The sequence below is a fragment of the Dermacentor silvarum genome, chromosome 7 (genome assembly GCF_013339745.2).
Source record: "Dermacentor silvarum isolate Dsil-2018 chromosome 7, BIME_Dsil_1.4, whole genome shotgun sequence".
Taxonomy (NCBI): domain Eukaryota; kingdom Metazoa; phylum Arthropoda; class Arachnida; order Ixodida; family Ixodidae; genus Dermacentor; species Dermacentor silvarum.
Window position 1 is genome coordinate 108,314,735 of NC_051160.1, and position 21,200 is coordinate 108,335,934.

The window sequence follows — 21,200 nt, forward strand, 5'->3', positions numbered from 1 at the left end:
CTGGAGACTGAGGGTCAGGGGGATGTTACGACTGGCCTGTGTGTAGAAAAATTACTTTCGCGCCGCCAAAGCAATGGCGAAAGCCCGGGTCTTTGAATACGCCGAGCCGCCCGCAACCGTTGAAGCATCCTGCCTAGGAGTACACAACGGTGGGAACATGTTAGAGTTTGTGCACCCAAAATAGGTCTATTGGTTGGGAGCATGGTTTATGCACGCAAAAATCATCAATGCTTGAGTTATTTCTTTTTGAGTCGTCCTTGAGGCCCACAGTACAGCATGATTCTAAAGTGTATAAATATTACATATACCTCCAGGTTCTTGTGTCATTTGACTCGTCGTCAGGCAGTCATCTGCAACAATCCCGGAAGTCTGAACTAGATAAATAATGACAGTATACGCACAGACAGATGTGCAACAGAAGTGAAAACCGGGACACGATCAACACGTGTACACAGAATGGAAAATGTATGTCTGTTACAAGACTAGGTAGAGGTCAGCACAGGTAGCGGAGCAGTGAGGGTAAAAGTAAACTGCATTGAATAGTAATAGAAATCATTGCGATGGACACTCCAAGCGCATTTCTGCCGTCGCGGTGATATTTCGTATAAAGTCTAAGGGCGATAATATAGTCGCCGCGCGCCGTATGTTGTATGTGCGAGTGAAAGCCTGCGAGGGTGGCTACATTGTGCGCGCGCTAGGGAAGAAAGCGGGGAAGAAGCGCGCCGTCTTCCGTCGCGTTCAAGGAACTGTGGGAGAGTAGGGAAGGGGGTAGTTTTACTGTGGTGGCTCCTGCGTATGGCGCGGCCGCGAAGACCTTATCTTGTGAGCGATCTGCGATGAGTAGGCTACAGTGTCTAGGTGCACCAAGGGCTCGCGTTGTTCGAGGGGCAGCACAAAGGTCAATTCGCTCACTGCTGTTGGCGCGCTTCCTCGATTCAGCGTGTTCACAGCGAGTTTCCACGGTCATCTGTGAGATGTGATGATGGTTGCTGGAGCACACGTGGCACCATGCTTGTAAATTTAGTTCGTCAGCTAATGTATACAAGTTTATACGGCCGACAACACTACTATCCGTACTTTGTACAGCTGTCCACTAATACTCTATCGCAATCGATGCTTCGCTTTCCGGGTGAATATGCGACTTTTTTTTTAAATCCAGTAATTTTTGGTGGCCAAAGCCACGATATGGTTATGGCGGAAGCCGTAGTGCGAGATTGTAGAAACATGTAACGGGCACGCAATGTACGGTACTGGGCGTTTTTCTAATTTCGTCCCCTTAGAAATGTTCCCGCCACCGCCAGGATTTGATCCCGCACCCTCAGGCTTAGCAGCACAATGCCAAATCTACTACGCCACCACGGCGACCCGCTTCCACAAAGTAAGCTTAGCCATAGTAAGTCAATAGCGAAGCGATAAGCCGATAAGCCTAACACTCTGTAACATCTAGCTCATTAGTGCCACATACGAGTATATTAGCTATGACAATATTAGGTATCCCAATTTTACTTTGATAGCACCTGTTTAGATTTTAGCCAGGCTTTCCACAAAGTGTGTCATAAATTGCTATTATACAAGCTGAGCCTAGTAAATCTAGACGCCAATGTGTTTGGTGGATTGAATGTTTCCTAACCGATCACGTGCAATATTTAACAGCTCAGGGTCATGACTCGTCACATACTGGGGTACTGGGGTACATCCAGCGTTACCCCAGGGTTGAGTCCTTTCACCTCTCTTATTTTTAATTTATATTAACCACTTTAATTTCACTTCTTTTTTACAATAATCACCTATTCGCTGACGATTGCGCCATATATCGCGAAATAACTAGTGATGACAACCGTTCCAGCCTCTAATCTGACATAAATAGTATATTTTATTGATGCAGTACATGGGAAATGGGTTCAAATGTTAAAAAAGGAAGTCATGCGTACATCCGGAACTTCTAACAATCCTTTAACATAGTGCCTAAACAATTCTCTCCTTCAGTTTTTCAATTCTTATAGGCAGTTGGGTGTTCATATTACGCATAACCTATCTCTGGAGCTTAAGATTGAATACATCGCTAATAATGCTAGTCAAAGATTAGGGTAGATACGTTGGAACTTTCCGAAAGCAACATCTGCATTAAAATTACTACTTTATTGAAGATTACCACATTCCGAGGCTTATGAGGCTGCATCTGTGTATGATCCCTACCAGGAAAACATAAATTAAACTTTAAATCGTACGGAATGACTCCGTTTGCTTAATTCATTGTAACTATAATTGCACTGCAATATAATATTACTGAAAGCCACCTTAGCCCTTCCTTCTCTTATTTGAGGCCATAAAACAACGCGTTTCAGGCTATTTCGCAAATTATGCCATATTTACCTACTTCGTGACCAACTAAACCCTGAACCTCGGCATCTTTCCCATCGTGACAACCAGCGTCAAAAAGTTGGCATCGCATCTTGTAACATCGATTTTGGCCTTGACATCCTTAGACTGAAAGAACGTTCCTGAGGACATCGTAACTGTCAAGGATCACGAATTCTTTCGTCAGACATTAGCCAGAACCGTTTATTTACGTGAAATTTCGTGTTACGAGTGTTTACCATTTACACTTTACTATATTTTTGTACTTGGGGCCTAATCACAACTAATGTTGCATAGTTATTTTGTAATGTATAGATGGGTGGCCTATTTGTCATACACTAATTTGCTGCAGTAGTTGTCTTGTCCTCTCGCTTTGTAGCCCACTCCCCTCTTTACAACAGTATCACCTTGATGATAAAATAATTCATCAACTAAATAAATAAACAAACTATCCGAGGACACCTGAGCACTTCTGATGAGTTGTGAATGCGAAAGCATTAATGTCCAATTGAACGCCGCTGGTGGGTTGAGTTTTGCGCTGCGAGTAATGCACCATAGCGGTGCGTGCTGTCCGAGCCAGCAGGGAGCTGGCAAGCCTGCGTATGCGCCATCTGCCAGCAAGGCCGGCTGTTGTGCGCTGCTGCTAAGCTCGGATACGAACCGGGCTTATCAGAAACCCGGATACGAACCCGGATATGAACTACCCGGATACAAACCGGACACGAACCGCGCGTCGGCTTCCGAGAGCGAGACAGTGGCAGCCGCACGCGCGCGTCATGCGACTGGCTCGCCGATGCCAACGCACCTCGCCCCACGGCGTCGCATCACCGTGTCTGCTTCGTCGAGGCGCGCTCGTGACGTGGCGTTGCAGACAATGGCAATTTAAGTGTGGTTCTGCTGCTAGAGCCATTTGTTAGAGCGCATGCTAGAGGCTGAGCGCATGCTAGAGGCCTTTCCGCTCAATGGGCCATTTGATGCTTTCGTACGAATAAATAAATAAATAGATAAATAAATATATAACCGTATACAAGAACCGAAATTTCGGCGAGTTTGTGCGCACGCATGTTTGCGTTTAATAGCGCGAGAAAGACGACGTGTTGAGAGGAAACGACAGGACAAAAGCTAACTTAAAACTATAGTTCATTTCTGACGAAGAGCAGTTTAATAACTGTGATCAAAGAAACATTAAAGGAAAAGCGAAATTCCTGTGTCTGCACTCTAAACACACCAAATATCAAAACATTCCATGTCGCACCACTGCATCCTAAAAATTCTTCATTTAATGCATGTTTCAAAAGAAGTTATCTCAAAAGAAGAAGAAAAAGGTCATGGAACAGCGGAAATTATATTCATTATGATTTATTTCGTCAATACACGTTAATAACACGTTGATAGAATAAATGCACTACTCACTATTCTAGCACAATTACTTTTGTATAAATGTTGCGGGTAAGTATGGCGCTCCGAAAAGAAGTTTATAAGGGCTACTTTTATATACTGATACCTGACCCTTTCATGCATTTCGAGCTTTCTTTGAACCCATGTTGTACTTCAGTTCTGGAGTACATCATGCTTTTCTCTATCGCTGTTCAGGCGCTCTTCGCGTAAATTGAATGTCATTTGTTACAAACTTGCTTTATTTAAGAACTTAAAAATGTATAATCTTTTCGATCTCTAATTACAAATGTTGGCGGTATTTAGTAACGAAATCTTATTTTGAAAATTATGGCGTTTTACGTGCCAAAACCACCATATCATTATGAGGCACGCCGTAGTGGGGGACTGCGCAAATTTGGACCACCTGGGGTTCTTTAACGTGCACTTAAATCGAAGTACACGGCTGTTTTCGTATTTCGCCCCCATCGAAATGCGGCCGCCTCGCCGTGCACGCCGAAATTTTCTTTTGAAAGCCACTAATTTACTTTGTTTATCGGAACCTCCCTGAGAAATTTGACGTCCATCCTAGCATTTTAGACGTGTTTGTACTCTTTGTGGCGTCGGCCACTTTTCGTCACGGCAGTTTCGCCAAGGTCACGGAAAGGTCACCGCCAGCATTGACACCTACGGATTTCGCCTTAAAATACGTCTTGAGGCGGCGCAAACAATTGTAAAACTTGGAATGTGCACGGCAGGTCTGCTGAATGACTCGTGGCACAGCGGTCAATTTGATGATTGCAATAGCTAGCTGAAAAAATTTCAGTAGCCCCTCCCCTGTCGAGGATACGGTGGTAAGCGAAGCTTACTGCGAACGAATTGCACTGACGAGTACCACGCTGTGCTCGAACCACAACCGGTCACACGTACTGCAGCTGGCTCCCAAGTTCCGGTTGAGAAACTCGCGTTGAAACCTGGCCGTCGCACCGCGGGGAAGTTGGCGCTAGCGTTGCCGAGGCGTGCACCACCGTTGTCGGGTTCCTGGAGGGCTAGACGAGGGTTGACGTTTGACCTCAACATCGCGTTCCCTCAACTCGGGGTTCGCGGCTCTTCGCTGATGTTTCGCCTGGGCTTCGGAAGCGCTCACGGTAGAATCGGCGCGTCGACGATGACCCCTTTCCCGAGCGCGTTCATTCTGTGTGGTATTCCATGAAATTTCTTCAAAAGTAAATCTGTCCATACAGTAGGACAATAATTAGTTCATACCCAAGTAAACGTGGCCTCCCCATTACGACGACATAAGTGAAATCCTACGCTGCAATGATTAGTGGCAACGCAGCCAGATGTGGAAGCAGACGATGACGAAGAACGTGGGAGCAGTGGTACGAGCGCGTGCTGAGCACGAGCCACCTGTCCAGCTCTGAGAGCAGCTGGTTTTTTTAGAGTTACATTGCCGGCGCAGGCTAGCGTATACAAGCTTCGTTTGAAAAATTTCTAGGCAATGCATTTTAATGTCCCCTTCTGCTAACTGTTATGCTAGAGGTGTGTTTTATAACACGTGCTAATAAATTTGAACAAATCACGTGGCGCTATTATCTTACACCTTTTTCAGTCGCTTTTAAATGCGTAAGCATTTCTATGTACACCCAACGAGGAAACATCCCTCATGTAAGACGAATGCAAAGGCTCCTACCCTCGTGGGCAATAGCTCATACCCCGTAAGCAAGCAAAACATGCAATTGCTCGTTACCCCCTAAGGCTGAGGCTACAAACGCTCAGCAAAGTGAAGCGAATTGTGAATATATTCATTCAGATCACCCATACAACACAAAGAACAGCATACGTTTCAATTTTAGGACAAGCTCAAATTAAACATCCGAACCATGAATAAAGCATTGCTTACACCCCTCAGCAGTTGTAGTGGTGATTTTGCAACAGCTTCGCTGGGCATAAACTTTCGCAGGTTGATAACGACAAATAAGCTTTGATAAGGGTTGCATAGAGTCCGGTAAGTGTGATAACAATGGATAATGGTAGATAAGGGTCGAATGTATTTCGATAAGGGCAGATGGCCGATGAAGCCTGGTAAGTGTTTATGCTGGTCGGATCAAGATTGCTAATGAGACCGCGTTGCGTGGAGATGAGCAAATGAAGCAAAGCTTACGCATACATGGATAACTGCAGTGGAGTTCCTGTGTGCATTTTTTACTCCTTTCTTTTTTACTATGTACTACTTTACCCGAATTTTCATATTTCTCTTCACTGCAACAAACATTAAGTACAGCTCGACACTGCAACAATTTTCGTGGTGAAAGGCTAATTCATGGCGTAAAGTTGTTTGTTATTTATTTGGAGGAGAGCATTTTTTTAATATTTCACTTGGAACAGAAATCATACCAGTTTGGTTCGCAGCTGGCTGTTGGGTTGCCAGTTCATCTTCAGCCACCGTCCAAGCTATGTTCACTACAACAAAAAAATATATGAAGATTATCTGTGGAGGTACAGAAGTCAACAACCACAAAGAGAGGTCTAAGAATCTACTGAATGAGGGAACGACACATTTGCCTCTTTCTACTGAGGTTTTAATGGTAACGCCTCTGTGAAGCGTCACTTGATGTTGTGACAAACATGAAATGCTGTGTTAGCGCTCAGCAACTTATGAATGCGTCAGCCGAAATTCGAGCCGCATTTTCTTTTGTTTCAAAATTATGTGTAGTACAGTGTATGTCTAAGCAAAAATATTCTTTGAGGGCAGGAACACATATCTAGTGGCCTGAGCAGGTAGACCGCTTGAGTCGCTTGGTCAGCGTAAGAGGCTACATAGGTAGATTAGATATATAGATAGATAGCATTCCACGCAAGATATAAAATCCATAATCATGAACTTGCTAGCTGTGAATTTCGGTAATTGTGGGTTCGTGTCACTTAGTGGTAAGGTGCCTAGAATGACGAAACTGTTTCACAGAACACAGGGTTGTTATTACCAGGCAAATAAAGCGAAGGATGATACAAAGGTAAACTAGGAAAAATGCAATAAGCAGACTGAAAGTACAGGGCAAAAACAGTAAACACAAAGTTCAACAAAAGTCCTTGTAGTTAGGCGAGTTCGTTTATCACACGATTTCATCGGCGATATCGCGTGGTGGGATTGCCATGGCGAAACGCTGGCGGCTGCAACGCAGGAGCACACAAGTAACTCAAATAGTGCTGGTACTCAGGCCGCATATCCCGGTGGATACACTCGCACTGTTATGGCCTTAAGACCCGAGTTGCTGTTCGTGGTCGACGGGGTTCTGCTTGCATTAACCTACCCGCAACTCGAGTGGCTATAAGAGCCTGTCAGCAAGACCAGAGGCTGACAAATATAAAGTACGGTTCCTGGTTGGGAAGCACGGCCGGATGCGACACTCTGGCCCGCCGAATAATGGCGAGGAGATTTCTGGATCTCTCTTCAGGGTTGCCAGAGGTACTTCAGTGGACGTCTTCTGAAACGTTCCACTTCAGCGATAGTTCGCCTACGTGACAATTTCGCCACCAGGCACGCGCTGACTGGCGGGTTGAGCAAAATTGGATGAGCTGATTGGCTGGTTGAGCCCGACGTCCTTAAAATTTGAACAACCAGTCAATAAGCGCGCGCTTGAACACGAAATTGTCACCTAGGTGGCCTATCGCCGAAGTGCTACGTTTCATAATACGTCCCCAGGATCGGCTTCGTCCCTGATCCCCTCAGCCTCGTACTCGACCACCAGCCGTCGCACGTATTCTTTCTGGCCTTCAGGGCCGACATATTTTTTTAGGGGCGAAGCACCTTAGGGCCGAGCCTTGTCCCCCCCTCGTCGTCACCCGTCGTTTGTAGCTCTGGTTTGCATGGAGTCCGCTAGGGGCGCTGCGGTGCACAAAGGCGTTCATTCCCGACGCGCGCTCTCCTTCTCTCTTCAGCCATGGATGATAACGGTCGCTTCTGATAACGGCTGGCCCTCTATGGATGAAAAGGCGAGATTGGCGACACAACTGCAAGCGGAGTCCAGGGCTTGAAGGATCATCAAAACAGTGATGCGTTTATTGAGGAATACCATCGTTTCTCTCTCGCACACGCGAGGACAAGCGGGTGCGAGAGAGAAACGATGCTATTCCTAAATAAACGCATCACTGTTTTGATGATCCAAATATGATCTCACTCTCAGGGAGGGAGCAGTCTACCTGACTGGAGCAGTATTTTTTATGGTGCCGCAGGGCCGAGCGCCGCTTCGCGTCGGCGCCCGGCACCGCGGCTTCCACCGCGGCCCCGGGGTACAAACTAGAGCAGTATCCGCTTGTTTACACCCCCACAGTTCACCGAGATTAAAAGCCGTCATGCCACACCACCACTACTACAAGAATTTGCGCCACTAGAACAAACGCTACAATAATAAAGCGCGCCCGGCGTGGGCCAGACAACGGCAGACAGCCATCGCGCCCTAAACTATTCTCTCCCTACGCAAGTAGGAGCTGCGCTCGGCAAGGTCGCTGCGGCCGGTCCCGGAGATAAGAGAGCCACGCTCAGCGGAGACCAGTGCCTCAATAGTCCCTAAGCGATTGTGTCCCTAGGCACCTAGGAGCTCCACGATTGCCATGACAACACGTGTTAAGCGGAAGTCTCCGTTGTATCTACTAGCAATTGTAAAGTCGCTACCGGGTCGCGTAGTCCGCTGCGACAATGACCCACTTATTGCGAGATGTCAAAATCAGAAAAGGGCCGAGAAAATCAAGACCGACACGAAATAATGGTTCTGAGGGCACATCGCTGGGGTGAAGACGTCCAGAGCGAAGCACGGCAGAATTTTTTTGCAGCGCTGACAGAGCGCAGAGACTGCAACGTAGCGGCGCACAGATCGGCACAGGCCTGACCAATAGAAGGCGCGCCATACGCGGTCGTAAGTACAAGAAACGGTGAGGTGCCTTGCAGTAGGTGTGTCATGCAACTGCTCAAGTACAGATTTCAGGAGATGGCGCGGGACAAAGAGTAAAAATTCTGGTCCTTGAGGGTGTACGCTGCGACGTTAGGGAACGTCGCAAAGCACGAACATGTGTAGTGTGGGCTCCGAATGTCCAGAATGACGATGATCTATGAGACCACGTATGCAGTCATCTCGCCGTTGTTCAGTGCGAATGTCAGGCAGATCAGTGATGGCTAGGACGCAAGCGTCGCTGTCATGAGCATCGTATTCAGGGTGGTCGAGAGGATGACGGGAGAGGCAGTCGGCGTCCTTGCGCAAGTGGCCTGACTAGTACAAACCAGCAAATGAATATTCTTGGAGCCGTAGCGCCCATCTGCCCAATCGTCCATTGAAGCCTTTCAGTGAGGACAGCCAGCACAAGGCGTGGTGATCGGTAACCACGGAAAATGTGCGGCCGCACAAGTAGGGGGGAAATTTGGCTACTGCCCAAACTAACGCCAGGCACTCCCGTTCAGTAACTGAAAAATTCCTTTTGGCGGGTGACAGGAGGCGGCTGGCGTATGCAATCACGCGCTCTGCGTTACACTGCCATTTAACGAGTACAGAACCAATTCCATGGCCACTGGCATCCATGTGAAGTTCAGTGCATGCAGGTTCCTGATAATGAGCCAGTTATTGGGGAGCCGTTAGAAAGCGTACGAGGACGTAGAAGGCTTTGGTCTGAACAAGGCCTCATGTGAAAGCAACGTCCGTCGTAAGTAAGTCGTTAAGTCGGTGAGCGGTGTCGGCGAAACTCTTGATAAATCTACGGAAGTACGAGCATAGCCCGACAAAGCTTCTTACATTTGCGGCGGAAGATCAAACAGGAAGCCCTGGACAGCGCTCGAAATGGTTTAATTACAGAACCACAGGGCACGAAAGCGCAACGTTGATGCCCGCGACGTGCTTTGTGACCTGCTTCTTTTGGCTACAGTGAAAAGGACAAGTATTTGCTGGTGCGTTTGCTGTCGGATGCCAAACAGCGAGATAAATGAAAGGGTGCTATACTTGGTAGAGAATTCGGCGCCTCTCATACCGCACGTCCGGGTGCCGCCACATTTTGACGCCATCGACATCGTTCGTTCACATCTGGCCGTGCTAAACGAATACGTTCTATCGCTGCAACACGAACTTGCAGCTGAAGATGTTTAAAGAATATATGCAGGGCTTTTGCGGGACAAAACCACTTTTTCAATATACCACAGTGGGAAAGAAAGTTGGGCGAGTTGGTATAACTGAATTTAGTAACAGCAAAAAAGATACCGACAAGTGTAGGTTATTTAAACAAAGGGATCAGAGCACGCGAGGAATAATAAAAATAGCTCACATCACACGCAAGGATGCTGTCTGCATTAGCCAGGCTTCTATGTCACTCTCGAAAAGGAAACTGGAATACTTTGATAGATCGTTGGTGCGAGGACATGGTTAGTGAAACGCATTTTCTTGTGCACATGCAAAGGACCCTGCCAGTGCGTAGGAAACCTGTATAAATAAAACAGCCGCGAGTCATCACTCACCCCATGGGATTTTTTCTCGTTTTGTTGTGCCTTTTTGGGTGTTGTTAAAATACGGTATCTTTGTATCTGCGTTTATAGCATTTGTTTGCTACCTGTTGTAAATGTGCTGTATACTGCATTGCGCAGGATAATTTGTAAATGAAGGAAACTTCTTCATTGGCTCAAGACCTGATTCTTGTGTTGTTGAGCATGGACAGTTGTCATTGAATAAATGATGCTGCTGTGGGGATTAAGGCGCTCGAAGTGACACCTATTCTAAACAAAGAAATTAAAGCCAGTTACACAATGCAGAAAAAACCGCGCAAGTGCAAACAAAAACAGGAAAAAAAAACAGGGGGAAGCTGTAAAAAGAAACAGGGGTTGTTTGGAGCGACACGTAACTCTGGCGTATCTTTTATCCAGCATACAGCTTGTTGTATGAGTAGTGAACTTCAGGAACTAGTGCCAGGCAGGTATCAGTACAGTCGTCCATCCGTATTGTCACTAGAAGTCTAAGGCTACAGGACGGTACCTAACAACCACTTAAACACAATTTCGTGCGAGGGATTCTCTAATTAAAGAAACATCAAACAACGCCGTTTCGAATTTGCACCTACCAATATGTTATATAAGGGAGAGACAGAGAGATAATAAACTTGATACAGAACAGCACGCTTCTCAGGTATCTTCTCTGCTCTGCAGTGTGTAGTCGCCTGAGTGCAGGAGTCCAGCGCCTTTAAGTGCCCTTCTTACTCGGTGCACCACATTGAGTTGGTCTGTCGAGTCAGACAAATCCCACGTTTTTACACTGAAGATTGTTTTCGCACTTTCGGTCATGCGAGAGAATTTCTCTCGCTGCTAAGCACATTTCAGAATTCAAGTCTTATCTTTTTGGCTGTGGCCCGCTGCACATATCCGAACATAGCACCCTGAAATCTCAAACTACATATTTAGAGCCATCGCCACAACGCTTTAAGTGGCGACACATAGTCACGCAGAAAATATGATTAAGAAATGCCGCATGATTTTTTCACTCTTTGCGTCAAGCTGTACAACGCCACAATTCATGAATCCTCTAGTTTTATCGACTGCGATAACTTTGCGAAAACTGCCTGTTGTGATTACTGGGTGATTGACTGCTCATAGAGCTACTATTTTAGCTATACGCCTGACTACGCCTATTTACGAGCTGCCCATATACGTCCAACAGTGGATACTACATCGGCATGGTTAGTGTGAAATGACCTCAATAATAATCAGATACCTTTAAAAACCTAAATTCATAGGCGCTATGCACGAAAACCCCAATCCTGTTACAAAGCACGTCGTGTTATGGGTCTCCGGGTTAATTTTGACGAACTTATTTGTTTTTAACTTGCACATCGATATCAACGAGCGCTTTCGCATTTCGCCCCCATGAAACTGTGGCCACAGCAGCAGGGATCCAACCAGAATCTATCCCTAAGCAGCGCAACGTCATGGCCAGTGAGCTACCGCTGTGGTTTCTCGTCTACATGTTCATGTCTACCACTATCACGTCGGCGAAAGGCGCGCTATTCAATGCGCCTGCCGCCCCCTACGCCGACTCCACAATATCCGCCCATAAATCAGCGGTCGGGCCAATAGACGCAGCTTCTGTCCCTAAACCAAACTTCGGGGGGAGTTTCTTGACTAGTAAAAAGGAATTGAAGAACTCTTGCATGAGACAATTACACAAAGTAAGGTCTGTAGGCAGTTTTAACGGCTGTATATATATAGCAATAAACATTCAGTACTGCGTACTGGCAAACATGGACAGATGTCACTCGAAGACCGCGGATACTCGCTGTCACAACATGGCATGATTAATGATTAAGGATGGCAGAAGCGGCGAGAGATCGCTGTGTGCCACCTCTCGGTGCAACGCGTCTCCGAAACAACAGATTATGCAACCTCCAACACTCGGCGCTCGATAACATAGCGCACACGAAGCCACTAGCCATCTCAACTCGCCTATCTTTGTACCCGCCGCATATTACCTCCAAGATAGGGCGCATGGGGCTCACTCACACGCGGAATGCCAGCCACGGCCAGGTTACAAAAAAGACGTGCGCTTACATCAATACCATTGTCATTGGCGAACGTCACACTTCGAATCTGTCCCTCGAGTGCGCACTTTTTTCGCCTCTTTAATCGCGCTTCGTGAATTCTTTAAAGCATGCATACAGCGAACTACTTACTGTCGGGAAACATAGCTGCGCCTCTCATACCATTGTGGAACTCCGTTCTCGAGATCGGTTTTCAGGGAGCATCGCCGGATTAGTCTTTCGCTAGCACTCTTGTCCTTTTAATTTCGTGGTCATCGGGACTCTTGGAGTACTAATGTTACTTTGGTTTTCTAAGCGCATCGCTTCTTTATTTCGCCTAATGCTTTGTCGAACTTGATAAAGCGTGTTTAATTAAGAACACTGTAAAAAATGTGGCTCTCCTGAAATTGAGAATAGATGTAAGCATGAAATGGCTACCATACGGGGTCTTTTGCTGCCTCTGGTGCCGTCGCCTTCAACCGCGTTTCTTCTTGCAATAGTCCAACACGCTCAGCGTCTCTCGACACCTTTGAACGAAGCTTTATAGGCTGCCAAGTTTCGGCGGTGGTGGTGGTGGTGTCGGTGTCACGCTGAAAAGTGGGCCGATCCTGGTGATTGTGCAAAAAGGGTCTAAGCTCAATGGCAGCGGTTCTGTCGTGTGGGCCGATCCTGGTGATAGTGCAGAAAGGGTCCAAGCTCAATTGCACATAACCGTGTGGGCTCGGGGCCTGTAACGCGTCCTTGAACTAGCCTTGTCACACGTGGAACCCAAGGAGAGAGAGAGGTTCAACTTTTATTGGTGCCAGCAATTCACGAGGGTGGACGCAGCCTCCCTCCGCCTAGCAGACGGCCGAGATTAGAGCACTGCACTGGCCGATTTTTTCAGCCCGAGCCCGGCCCGGGCCCGTTTTTACGTTTGGCGGCCCGCCCGAGCTAGATGAGAACCTTTGTGGCGAGACCCGGGCCCGGCCCGGGCCCGAAAATAATCTACGTTACCCGCCCGGCCCGGCCCGCCACCCTTTTACCTTAGGCCCGAGCCCGGCCCGAGCCCGGCTCGAAACTGGCCCGAACCCGGCCCGAGACCGAAAAATACATGTTTTCAGAGTTGAGACGCCCGAGAATAACTCGCTGCACGTTACATGCACACCACCAGAAAGCCCGAGCCCGGCCCGGGCCCGCGTCAAAAAACACGAGCCCGGCCCGAGCCTGTCAAAAACAGCTCTACAAGGCCCGGACCGGCCCACGGGCTGGGCCAGGCCCGGGCTTTCGTGTAAGCCCGAGCCCGTGCAGTGCTCTAGCCGAGATCCCCTGGGTCTCAGCGGCTGCCTCGGCTAGCTGGACGGCCCAAACCTGGTCTTGCTGGTCTGAGCTGAGCAGCAGGGTCTCCCACTGCTGCCGGCTTTGAATTTTGCGGCACTCGAAAGGAGCCGCCTTCAAACATGCCATAGAATATGTGGCAGATCGGCCCTACCTTTACATTGTTTGCATTCATCGTTGTATGGCCCTGGATAGAATCTGCTGCAGGCCACCGGGTTTGGATACATGTTTGTTTGCAGGAGGCGCCAGGCCAACAAGAAAAAATTACAAGCCCTTCTCCTGTCGAGAAAATGGAGGTAAGCGAAGCTTGTCGTTCGATTCTAGCATGAGGGCTTCCGAAAAGGGAGGGCTTATGGTTGGGGGCCAGATCCGCATTTTGTTTTTTTGACTGGTTGCCTGGATGGTCTCGTTTTGTTCTCGCAACTTGCCGGCATGTTCTCGTTTTGACTGCCTTGGTGATTTCGTTTGAGTGCCTGGATGTTCCCATTTGAATGCACGGATAACAGCTCTGGATTTTGGCTCAAGGTCACTTGAAGGCGACTGACGACGGTAGCTAAAAGTATTTCATGCTTGATACTTGCTCACTCGCGCATACTTGTAGGGCTGCTTCGACGAGCACACACCACTCTCTACACTGCACAACACATACCTCGCAGACAAATTCCTAACTCATCGCAGCGGTATTGGAAGCCATGGAAGCTGCCTGTAGCCGGAGAGTTGACGTCAAACCTTAAAAATTCTATCAGTCAAACCTATCAGCACTTCCTGCTTTCGTGTACATGCTTTGAAAGTATTCTAAAGCTCGTCCAACAGCCCACAATGCCTCTAATCCATGTTTTCGCCACCTCACCTCTGCTGTACATTAGGCCTACTCATTGATCCAAGACTTCATTTTCATCACCATCTCTTTATACCCGCGAGCGTCTTCGTGAACTGGTCATGACTCTGAGCATTATATACGCATCCATACGTATAAACTGTCTTAATCCTCGCAATGAGTGTTGAAATTCATAGAAATAAGTACGATCAGAATGAACATGATGAAATGCTACTTTCAGCTGCACTTTGTTTCGCTGAGATTACGCGAGCATTAACTGATCACAGTTGGAGATCACGATTGATGTACTGGTGAAAGAACAGGTAAAACAACATCGTGAAATAATCTTTATAGACATAGGTAATTTTACAGGATAATGTAGGGATAAGTGTAAGCTACATGACAATATTGTTACTACGTAAGCTGCTCAGATAGGCTTGGATAGCATTTGTCACCACAAATATTCAAAGCCATGCAATCATTGACCGCTATGACCACCTGAATCTCGTGATTCAACCGTGCAGCCAGTAGCTACTTTATTTTTTCAAGTGCATCTGCTGTTGTCAAAGATGTCCGGCTTCGCAGTTTTCACATCGAGGCTAGGCAGGGTACGTACGCTCCTTTTGTTTATGGCACCACAACGTGCTTGGCAACAAATTGAGTCATTGCACTTCTTGGCTGTTCTATGGTCCCTATGACATCTAAACAGTGGACAACATGTACTCGATCACAAGGTAATTGCGAAATGCGGTGAAGGATGCTTTAGCATACGAGAGTCTTGTAGGGCAGCCGTATTAGAATGGAATTGCTGTGTGTGGCTGCTCCACAAAAGGAAATCTTCGAATCATTATCGTGTGAGATAAATAAGTTGGAGAGAGAGAGATAAAACTTTATTTTGTCCATGATGGGGTCTGGGGGCGGCGGGGGTTGGGAGACTAACCCCCAGGCCTCCCCTTCCTCAGACGGCGGCCAGCCCTTGTTTTCTGGCGGCGTCTTCGGCCATCCGGACGGCCCAGAGCTGCTCTTCTGGGTCCAAGCTGAGCAGCAAAGTCTCCCACTGCTCGGCCGTAGTTATGATGTGTGTAGTGTTAGTGCGGTGAGTGTTGGTGGGTGTAGCTTTCGGGCATGCCCAGATGATGTGATCGAGGTCAGCGCGAGCCTCGCAGGCTTTGCAGAGTGGGGAGTATGCATCGGGGTAAATTCGGTGGTATAGCACGGGGTTTGGGAAAGTTCGCGTCTGAAGCAGTCACCAAGTGGTGGATGGTGATTTATTCAGTGTTTTGTGTGCTGGTGGGTAGCGTAATCGCTCTCTGCAGTAGTGGAGGAGGATTTCTCTGAATGTGACCATGCGGTCGCGCGCGTGTCCGCGGTGCAGAACTAAGGGCTCATCAGGACTGGAAGATCCAGGAGACGGATGATGCGCCTGGTGTGTGAGAGCTCGGGCGGCATCGTGGGCGGCTTCGTTTCCAGCCAGACCCGAATGACCAGGGGCCCAGATGATCTGTACGCGGCGTTGCCTTGAGGCGGGAGTGTCGGAGAGTATTTTCTGTGCTTGGGGTGCTATGAGTCCTCTTGTGTAGTTGCGAATGGCCGTTTTTGAATCGCTGATGATGTAGTGTGCATTGGTAGAGGCATAAGCCAAGGCGATGGCCGTTTCCTCTCCTTCTTCGGGTTGAGTGGCGAGTAATGATACGGCCGCGGCGAGGTGGTACTGCGAGCCCGCGACTACGGCGACCGCCATGGCGTTCTGATGGGGGTATTCCGCGGTGTCCACGTAGGCTACATCTGCGGCGTGGTCGTAGCGCTTTTGTAGATGTTTAGCTCTGTCTGCACGTCGCTCCTGATTGTGTTCTGGGTGCATATTACGAGGTATGGGCGATATAACTAACTGAGCGCGAATGTTTGGAGGGACGGGTACTTTTGGTCCGAATTGGGTGGTGTAGGTTATGCCTAGGGTGCGCAGAATGTGTCTGCCCGTGGTGGAGTTGGCGAGTCGTTCATATTGGCTTATACGCTGAGCTTCAATAAGCTCGTCTATGGTATTGTGAAGGCCGAGGGCATCCAGTTTCTCGTTAGATGTGGAAATTGGAAGCTGTAGGGCTTGCTTATAGGCCCTCTTAATCATGGTGTTGAGTTTGAGCTTGTCAGTCGCATTGAGGTGAAGGTACGGGGCGACGTAGGTGATCCTGCTAAGGGCGTAGGTGGTTACCAGACGAATGAGGTTGTTTTCTTTCATGCCGTGATGTCGATTTGCGATGCGTGCTATGAGGCGAGTTGTTTGGTGTACATGACTATCTAATTGCTTGAGCATCTCCGTGTTTCTGCCGTTTTGTTGGATGCGTAAGCCAAGGATACGGATGCTAGGCACTGTAGGTATGAGTTGCTGATGCACGTGGAGTTGTATCTCGGGGGGATGAGGGTCTGGGCGTCGACCTCCCCACGTAGGCCTGTATAGAAGGAGCTCCGATTTCTGTGGGGAGCAACCAAGGCCGCGTGGTTCTACGTATGCAACAACCTCGTTGATGGCTTGCTGCAGCGTGTCTTGGATGTCCCCGTCGCTGCCCCCGGTGACCCACAGGGTGATGTCGTCCGCGTAGAGGCTATGCTTGAGGTTGGGGATGCTAGCTAATGCAGGCGGTAATCCGAGCAAGGCCACGTTAAACAGAAACGGGGACAGAACCGATCCTTGCGGCGTACCTTTGCTGCCAAGGTGAATAATTGGCGACTGCAGCCCTCCGATGCTGATGGTGGCAGTGCGACCTGTCAGGAAATCCTTGACGTAATTATATGTTCGGTGTCCAACCTGGAGTTGTGCCAGTTGGGTCAGTATGGCCTCATGCGTGACGTTATCGAAAGCCTTAGTTAGGTCTAGCCCCAAGATGGCTCTGGTGTCCAGCCTCGAGCTTTTATCGCCATCGATAATTTGGTGTTTGAGCTGAATCATGATGTCCTGAGTAGAAAGTTTAGCGCGGAAGCCAACCATAGTATTGGGGAAGAGATCGTTGTCGTCCATATGTTTGTGTAAGCGTGTGAGAATGACGTGTTCCAGGACCTTTCCGACGCATGAAGTAAGTGAGATGTGGCGGAGGTTTTCGAGTAGGAGGCGCTTCCCGGGTTTGGGAATCATAATGATTTTGGCTTCTTTCCATTGTGGAGGGAGTTGTCCAGTTTGCCAGTACTCGTTAAAATAAGCCGTGAGGGCTGTTAGAGAATCCTCATCTAGGTTGCGAAGCATTTTATTAGTAATGCCATCAGGTCCCGGGGCCGAGTTAGGGCGGAGTGCGAGGATGGCTGCACGTACTTCTGCTGAATGTATGGGCGCGTCCAGATGGTCATTAGCGGTGCCAGTGTATGCTGGAGCGGGTGTAGTAGGTTGAGGTCCTACGTAGCGGTCTATTAGCTCTTGAAGAATTTGTGCGTCCGTGCCCGGATGGGTGTGAATAATCTTTGCAAGTTGTGCTGTTGTGTGTTCTTGCTGTTGGCCGGATCGAGGAGGCAACGAAGGATATTCCACGTTTTGGGTAGGTTTGGTTGCAGCTCCATGCTGTCGCATGTACTGTGCCAATTTTGACGAGTAAGTTGTTGTGCATAGTCTTCGATATGAAGGGCAAGCGTGGCAATGCGTTTTCTGAGCGTTCGGTTGAGCTTGTTGCGTTGGTATCTGCGCTGCAGACTGGCGAGGGCTTCCCACATATGCAGTAACTTGCTATCTGCCTCCTGCAGATTGGCTTCCTCTGGCACCGATTTAGTTGCTTCGCTCACATCTTGCAGCAAGGATGCGACCCAATCTTCCAAAGGCTGTTGGGTACCGGAGAGAGAGGTGATGGCTCTGGCCTGCCGGAAAGCGTCCCAGTCTGTGAGGCGGAGTTGACGGCCCTTGGGCTTTCGCGGGCCCGCTCGAACTGTGGCTTGGATTATATAGTGGTCGCTGCCCAAGTTGTCTTGGGTGTTAATCCAGTCTGCCTGTTGTATTTGTTTTGCGAATGTCAGGTCCGGAGTAGTGTCTCTGCTAACGCTGTTTCCCATACGAGTTGGACAGGTTAAGTTGGGGAGGCCTTCAACACAGCAATGAGGCCATCCTTTTGTTACACCTGTACTCTTGCATCCCATGTGGCGTTCCACAAAAATGCCATACCGTCAGGCGAACATGAACCAAATACGTGGACCCGAAAGAAATCAGTTCGAAAGTGGAAATACAACATTTAGCTAACAGAGGACGCGTTTGCTTTCTATCAGGGCAGAACACCTCTAGGGGTTGCTTTGACATCGTAGTCAACTCAGCCTTGTAAAGCCCTATGAATAATAGTTTTCTAGTGAAGGATAGATCAGCAAAAGGAATTAAATAGTAGCGTCAATAAATAGCACATTAATGTATGCGTGTGTGATGCAAGGCGCTCCACATGGTAGACAGTTTTAGATAAAAGTGTTCGCATTCAAGCCCTTTCAAGGCGATGTACGGCGATACTCTTTTCGCAGGGCCTGCAAGGGACCATGGGCGCGTGCGCGGGAGGGCATTGACTTGCTTGAGTAGCATCGTGTTTGTATGCCACTCAAAGAATGAATAAAACTGCATTCTCAAAATAAGGTTGCCCCCCCCCCCCCTCCAAAAAGAAGAACGAGAGAAAGTATGGTGGCAATAATGTACCATAAAGGGAACATTCCACGCACACGCTTAAATCGAACATTTGAAAGCCCTGTGAAAGGCATGCGAAGCCATATATTGGAACATTTCTTAAGGTTTGGTGGACTGAAAATGAGAAAAAGAACAAATTTTCATAACCTTATTGCGCAGCTATACTCACGTATAATGATAGTCAGGAAACTAAGGTCCGTAAACGTGCGCAGCCTCATTGTAGGCCAGGAGTCAAGGATCCTGCAAAAAGGAGAAAAACACAAGCATTGCAGAGGAGTTCAGAAAATGTAGAGAAACCAAGATGCAAATAGAGAATCGTTCGACAGCTGCCATTCTTCGTTTCTAGAATATTCTTGCCCCAAGGGTATGTTCTGGGCAAAGTGCGCCATGCACATGGTGTAATGAATTGAAAATGCTACTGCAAACGTTGATGCAGCGTGGCTGTAAAGTGGCCTAAAATCAGTGGCTGTAAATAATGACAATCATTAGTAATGTGTGCTATGACCATAAAATTTTTGTTACGAAGAGATGCATAATAAAACGTATAGGTTACAGTTGCACTCAGGCCTCGTCAGGGCGTTTGAACGTAATGGCTGGGAGGTCCGTGTACTACAAATGTGATGGCGTTGCAGCTACAACCTCAGCAGCAATACGCAGAAAAAATAGCAAATTATTACCTGTAAAGCTATTTTGCGTAAGCTTTTTCTTTATATGAGTGAATGTGAATGTAATGTGGATTTTTTTCAAAAACATTCACTACTTTTCTAAAGAAACTCTCTCCAGAGCTACTCTTTTTGAGACAGAGATGCGGACAGCGACGGTGGCGAATGCGCTGTTCGCCATATTTCTGTGTGCCACAACATTATGCGCCCGGTGATCTTCCATGCCTACCTTGCCGTAAGCAGCTTCTGAACCGGCTGTTTCGAGCGCACACTTGAGGGGCCCTACGTGCCACTACACGACACGACGTGACACAAGCGCAGTAAACTACCAACTAAACAACATTCTGGCACTGGTGTATGCAGTCGGCGGGCGTGGTACGATCGACAGGCGTTATTATCCGTGAGAATAAGGCAGCGCCAAGCATAACTTTCAATAGGTGTGTTTCAACTGCTATACCGAGCAAGAGTAAGCTTAATCGGAACAGAAAATAAATTTCCTTTGGCAAGTATCAGCCATTTTACAAAAAAATGGAATGATCATGAAAGACAGCTGGCGCAGACTTTTACTCTTTAGGAGGTAGCAGCATTAAGACAGGTGACGTTAGGAGAGAAAATAACTTGTCATTACTATCTCAAGCACTACGAGATTAAGACACTTGATTCAGCCTTCAAGGGAGATCACGCAACTCCATTTACCATATGCTCTTATCAGTTCCCCAGGTGAAGGGTGGTCGCGTGGCACCAAGGGCATGTACCTTAGTAGCATTATGAAAAAGTTAAGAGGAGTTCAGGAGTGACCGCGTGATCAGGGTAACATTTTTTCTACTACTGTTAAATTAAATTCACTTCAATTGTGGGCTTCCAAAAAACACCTTAAACAGAATCACATGGCAAGGTGTTTTCAAATTTTATCACTTATTAGCGTTTGCCGTTAGAAAATTAGGTAAATTAATAGTGGGATTTACCGTCGAAATCCAAGGTGCTGTCCCAAGTTCAGTAGAACTGCAGCCACTTCTTTTGGGATGAACTCCTGTCAATGGTGGTGGCAGCCTTACAGAAGGGAGTCCTATTTATGCATGTTATACTTGCTTGACACAAAGACAAAATTGATTTATTCATTATACAACTGACGACTGAGATAATGTATTCTGTTTGATAACGTCAATAACGTCAATGAGCATGGCTTGAGTTATTTCTTTTTTGCTTTACAGTGAAGAAACTTTCTTTTCTATTCACATGTAGCACATAGAACCATTTGACATATACGGGTGAATGAACTATACAAATGAATTTACTTGCATTACTAATCACAATATCTACGTTGGTAATTGTAAGAAATATTCATCAATTACCGTGTGAGATATGCTCTCTCTGGCATTTCATTGCCATTTTGACGTCGTTAGTTTCTGACCTTCTAATCACATACGCAGGCCTCTCCTTTCTCCTTGCATGACAGAAGTTCAGGGGTAGGCGGAATGTTGATAGAATGTCGCGCAGTCAA

The 21,200-nt window shown here is 47.6% G+C and overlaps 1 long non-coding RNA gene across 1 annotated transcript; it reads right to left on the reverse strand.

Moving 5' to 3' along the window:
• Positions 1 to 117: 117 nt before the first annotated feature.
• On the reverse strand, positions 118 to 20,769 carry LOC125946551 (uncharacterized). The gene is made up of 5 exons (XR_007467656.1): positions 20,665 to 20,769; positions 19,207 to 19,277; positions 6,130 to 6,195; positions 309 to 350; positions 118 to 133 (listed from the first exon to the last, which is right to left on the reverse strand). It is a non-coding gene; the product is annotated as an uncharacterized LOC125946551 (long non-coding RNA).
• Between the last annotated feature and the right edge of the window lie 431 nt (positions 20,770 to 21,200).